The sequence below is a fragment of the Tupaia chinensis genome, unplaced genomic scaffold (genome assembly GCF_000334495.1).
Source record: "Tupaia chinensis unplaced genomic scaffold, TupChi_1.0 Scaffold000012_1, whole genome shotgun sequence".
Classification (NCBI taxonomy): domain Eukaryota; kingdom Metazoa; phylum Chordata; class Mammalia; order Scandentia; family Tupaiidae; genus Tupaia; species Tupaia belangeri.
The window spans coordinates 4,204,924-4,210,437 of NW_006159442.1; the positions used below are offsets into that span (position 1 = coordinate 4,204,924).

The window sequence follows — 5,514 nt, forward strand, 5'->3', positions numbered from 1 at the left end:
CAATAGATTTTTATACCAGTTTTTGATAGAGGGCACATGTGGTTGCCAGAGACAGACAGAAAGAGAGAGTGAGAAAGCATTCCCCATGGGGCGTGGTCACCCTGCCATCCCTTCTCCTCCATTTCTCCCTCCTTGGTTAGATTTTTGGGCCAATGTGTTTTTCATGGTGCCAGGTCTGGGACTTGAACCACATAGTCAGACATGTGGGATCCAGTCGCCTTAACCACCATGTGACTGGCTGTCTCACTCATTCAACAGATTTTATTGAATAAGTTTATGTTCTATAGATTAGCATAATTTAAAATAGGATAAGAACTTGTCTGTGTGAATTCGTTAAGAAAATTGGTATTTCAATCAAGGGGGAAAAAGAAGCAAAACGCTTAAGGGACACAAAAATGGAGAATTATCTGTTAATGATAAGTGTGTGATAATCCTTTTTGCAAGACAGTTTTGCCTTACAAAATTTGTAGTACATAGTCATTTTGATTCAGAATCTTAAGTTCTTGTAAATAAGAAGCTTGACCTATCAGAATAGGTATACACACGAGAATGTTTCTTTCTTTAGTGTTTATAGTAACAAAACTGAAGCAAGTAACAAACATAAAGTACTAAAATACATTTGGTGGGCCGCCATGTCTTCCGGGGCCACCGTGAGCGCCCCCTAGCGCCTGGTGGAGCAGCTCAAGCTGGAGGCGGGCGTGGAGAGGATCAAGGTCTCTCAGGCCGCTGCTGAGCTTCAGCAGTACTGCATGCCGAATACCTGCAAGGATGCATTGCTGGTGGGTGTACGGGCTGGAAGCAACCCCTTTCCAGAGCCCAGAGCCTGTGCTTTACTCTGCAGACTTAGAAGTTTGCTGAGGAATGCCTTTAAGCACAAACAGGTGAACAACTGCCTCCGTGTCTCAAGAACACTTCTCTCTATCCAAATGACTTTTAGATATTTCAGATCTTTCCTGTGGCCTGGCCCTCTAACCAAAATTTTATAGAAATTGAGGAGTTTTTACTCAAATAAAAAAACTAGGTGAAAGAGGAGAGTTTTAAACCATAATATCCTGGTTCGTTTGGCGAAGTGCTTTGTATTTAGGAAAAGTACTTTACTACCAAATATACCAGGATGCACCTCTTTCGTAAGTGAATTGCTGGTGTTTTTCTATACCTGGAATACCACGTGTGTTTTATTTACTGGATGCTTACATTTTGGGAAGAAAGATATGTTTGTTTATTAAAACAAATAGAATATTTGTAATTTCTTGTTCCAGACACAGACTTTTATAGCATAACAAAATGTGTTCTTTTCTTAGGAATTTATACTTTCTAAGACCAGAAAATAAAAACTAGGGGAAAGAATAGGCTTTACTAATCACATGCTGTCTTTTTTTTTAATGAGAAGATTATTTTATTTTAAACACTAAAGATGAGAGCTGTTTCTTAGCAAATTTGTTTAGAAAGATTATTTTTATGTTTTGAGTTGCCCCACCCTGTATATGAAACAGATTTGATTATTGTTGTCTTAAGTTCCTTTCCTTTGTAGTTCTTGCACTTTAAAAGGAAATACCACATTATTTCATGTCTTTAAAAATGTTTAAAATGTGACTTACCAAACATTGCAAATGGTTTAAAACACAATAATGTGAAAATATGAGAACTTAAAAGAATTCTTCACGTCACAAGTGTTTTACTTTGAGGATGTGCCTTTGACTTAATTTGGGACATTTTTAAGGTACTTTGTGTTTGTAATAATCTTTAGAGCCTGAAAATAAATTTTTTGCTTAATTCATTATAAAAAAATACATTTGTTGACATGAATAGTACTTTAACTTCCTACATAGAGCTCTCCACAATTTGATTTTTTTACAATGAACATGTAAAGATATAGAAAAAATACTCAAAAGTTTTATTCTCACCACAAAAGCTGGCAGTATTTTTTTATTGTATAATGTATGTATTCTTTTTTTTCTTATTTATTTACATTTAAATAACAAATACAACATTTCTTTTTTCTGGTAAAATTATCATGCATGGGAAAAAAAAAATCCAAAATCCAAAAACCAAAACCAAAAACCAAATACCATGCATGTCAGTCAAGACAAAGATATTACTATGTACATTATCATCAATAAATAGCTTCTTATGGTTTTTTTGTCAGTTAAGCATACTTTTACTTTTTTTTTTTTTTAGAGGTTTTTGCTATAGGGTGCATACGCTTGCCAGACAGACAGACAGAGACAGAAAGTGAGAAATCACCCCCCCAGGGGGGATGGCCACGCTGCAATCCCTTCTCCTCCATTGTCCTCTTGGGATCTTGGACACACATGCACACGTGCCCGGCGTGAGTTTTTTAAGCCACCCGGGGCCAGGATGCGAACCACGGTCAACTATGTGGGAGTCCAGCGACATAGCCATTATGCTAACTGCTGGTCCCACTTGTTTCTTCCTTCCCCTATCTCCTCTCCATCCTTTCAATACTAAACTCCCCAGCCCCCCACATTTTATTGATTCACAAAAGATCTTAAACTAAAAATATGGACAAAGCTAGAATCTAGTGACAAATGCACTGTACTTTTCTACTGAAACTTTTTTTTTTTTTTTTTTACTATATCCATTCCTCCTTTTACTAAAGGGAGGTATAAACTAACTTATCTGCAAAAATAAATAAATAAATAAAAATAAGGTTAATCTTAATTTGGTCTATTATTTGCAGAAAGCCCCATAAGAATTCAATTTCTGATGCAAGGCAACAGATACTATTTGTATTATTAAACTTATGCAAATAATCATTCTGTGAAAAAATTAAAATGCTCATAAATATTTTCCAGTTGCAAAGGTGTCAGGAAGGGAGAAAAGTTATTCAATTAAAAAATATGTATTTTTACAAATTACTGAACATATCAATAACTCAAAAGAAAACCAAAGTCCTTAAATCTGGAAGACAAATCAAAGAAGAAAATCAGTAATGTTTTAGACAATAGACACAGAGATTTATTTCACCAGTTGAGTCTTATGTAATCCCTCTTTTGTTGAAATTGTAGTGTTACTGTGATCCGATCTCTCTTTTTAAATCCTGGAAGTTAACATTTAACATTCTTGTTGATATTTCCAAACTTGTCCTTACCATTAAGTTGGCCTTTCTCTTGGTCACTTTTTCTTCTCTTATTTCTGTTTGACTTTAGTTTTCCTGGGATAGCACTCCCTTCAGAACTTCTCAAATAGCTGGCCTGGTGTTGGTAAATTCCTTCAGGTTTTGTTTATCTGAGAATGTTTTGGTCTTTTCTTCCCATATAAAGGATAATCTTGTGAGATATAGTATTCATGGTTTGTTTTTCACTTAACAATTTGAATATATTTTCCCATTCCTTCCTTGCTTGCATTGTTTCCCATGAAAGGTCTGATGTAGCCTGATGGGATATCCTATGAAAATAACTTGATGTTTGCTTCCTGCCAATTTTAGTATCTTGTCTCTGTCTGTGGTTTTGGTCAATTTGGCTATGATATGCCTTGGAGAAGATCTTCTTGGATCTTCATGCTGTTGTCAGATGATTGTAGTCCTCGGTTCTTGGCATCTGCTGACAAAAAATTGAGACAGATGCCAGATGCTAGAAGATAAAAAGATAGTGTATAAATTATTTGGCTAACAAAGTACACTCTCAAGAAGGAAGAGCCGGAAGGATGAGGTTGAGCCAGCCAGCGTTGGAGATATCTTTATTATGGCTCTGGTTTCCTCTCCTGGTGCCTCCATTGAGTGACCCCCTCTCCTTTTGTCAAGAGATTGTCTTTGATTGACAGCCAGGGGCTTACATAACATACACACTTCTTCACATCACTATCCTAGAATATATCATGAAAGCCCATGGAAATAGGGAGGAGGACTCAAAACCACAGTGCTAGAACACGCTAAGTGAGCACACATGCTAAGTGCTGCTGGCCCAGTGCACTTGCTTGGCCTTGAGGAGGGGCTGGGACAGTCAGCCTTGAGGCAAGGCAAGGCAGGTAGGTGTTTGATTCTGAAGCAAGGCAGATATTTACCTGGAGAGTGGCTGATACCCTTTCTTGCAGGAATTGTTAACTGCTAGCCAGATCTCCTGCCTGAAGTAGAAGAGAAGCAAGCCAGCTAACCTTTCTTATGTCTAACTTCTTCTTAATATTCTTCCCTCAAGAGTGGAAACCCTGCATTCTTTTAAGGATTTGGATAGAGAAATCATCTGGCTGCTTCATTCTGGGCAGGGGTGAGGTGGGCTTTAAGGCTCTATCTCTTGTCAACAGGTAGGGACTGTTGCTCTTGAGAGATTAAATTACTGAAGTTCGTCCAGCAGTCCCATGTAGATGGATTTCTGGTAATAAGTTGACTGATATCCTTGATTTAATACCATGTGCAGCCTGACAGACTGTGACCTGGAAGAGACAAACTTAGCAAGTAGGCTGAACAAGGGGAGTCTATCCAATAACAAAGTCAGTATCAACACTAGGAACTCTAGAAATGGGACTAACCAGGAGAGCCAAAGCCAAGTGTTATCCCCACTCTGCCATTCCGTTGTGGCCTGCTCATGAAGCTCCTTGGAATTGCTTAAAAAGTCATGAATGTGTCCTTGTATTTGTCCTATTTGAGTTGTTCAGAAATAACATTCTTCTCCCAGTATTGCACAAACTCCCCCACTCTCTGTTGTAAGGTCTAATGCCCTTTGTTTTTGAAGAAATGTGGCTGCTAGGGAGTCAATTTGTTCCTGGACTATAAGACATACTCTTCATTGAGGTGGGCCAAGGCCAGGGAGAAGTGAGCAAATACCTAGTGAGAAGTGTATGTTCCATATCTTTCAGTCATGGCCCCTGCCACTCGTGGTAGCTTGGAAATTTTCAAGAGGATGGGAATGAGTGATACTGCCCACTTTTGTCAATGGAGCCTGATGGCAACTGGAAACGGGATTAACTGTCCTGTCTGGGTAGGTAATCTTAGAAAAGATATAGGCCAGACTACAGATCTCCATCCAGTTATCTGGAAGGCATGAGTATCCTATAGTTCTCCAAGCAAAAAGTATTCCAGAGGTCAGGACTAAAGAACTCACAAAGTGAAAGAATAGTCAGGAAGTTTTGTCCTGGTGGTTGGTTGAAAGTGATGGAGCAGGTAGCAATAGATAATGGGATTAAAGCATGGTGTTATATTGTGGGTTGTATTGGTTTGACTACTTTACCATGAAGCTGCTACCACCTCAATATATGTGATATGAAGAACTTTCCTTGAGTAATATTGTTAAATAAGGTACTTTTTTTTTGTCCAGGGCTTTTATATTGGCCCATATGGTGAAGCCATAGCAGTGATAGGAGGGTAACTGATCTCCCTGACAAAAATCATCTGAGGATGTTAGGGCAGTGGTCCCCAACCTTTCTGGTACCAGGGACCAGTCTTATGGAAGATACTTCCTCCATAGACCAAGAGGTATTTTGAAGGGCTGTTTCCAGGATGACTCACACTACATCTACCAAGCATCTAATTTCCACCTCTACCCTATGCAATATACAATG

General features: G+C 38.4%; 1 pseudogene; it reads left to right on the forward strand.

Moving 5' to 3' along the window:
* The first annotated feature begins 632 nt into the window (after positions 1-632).
* Positions 633-986, forward strand: LOC102502565 (guanine nucleotide-binding protein G(I)/G(S)/G(O) subunit gamma-10 pseudogene; annotated as a pseudogene).
* The last annotated feature ends 4,528 nt before the right edge of the window (positions 987-5,514 follow it).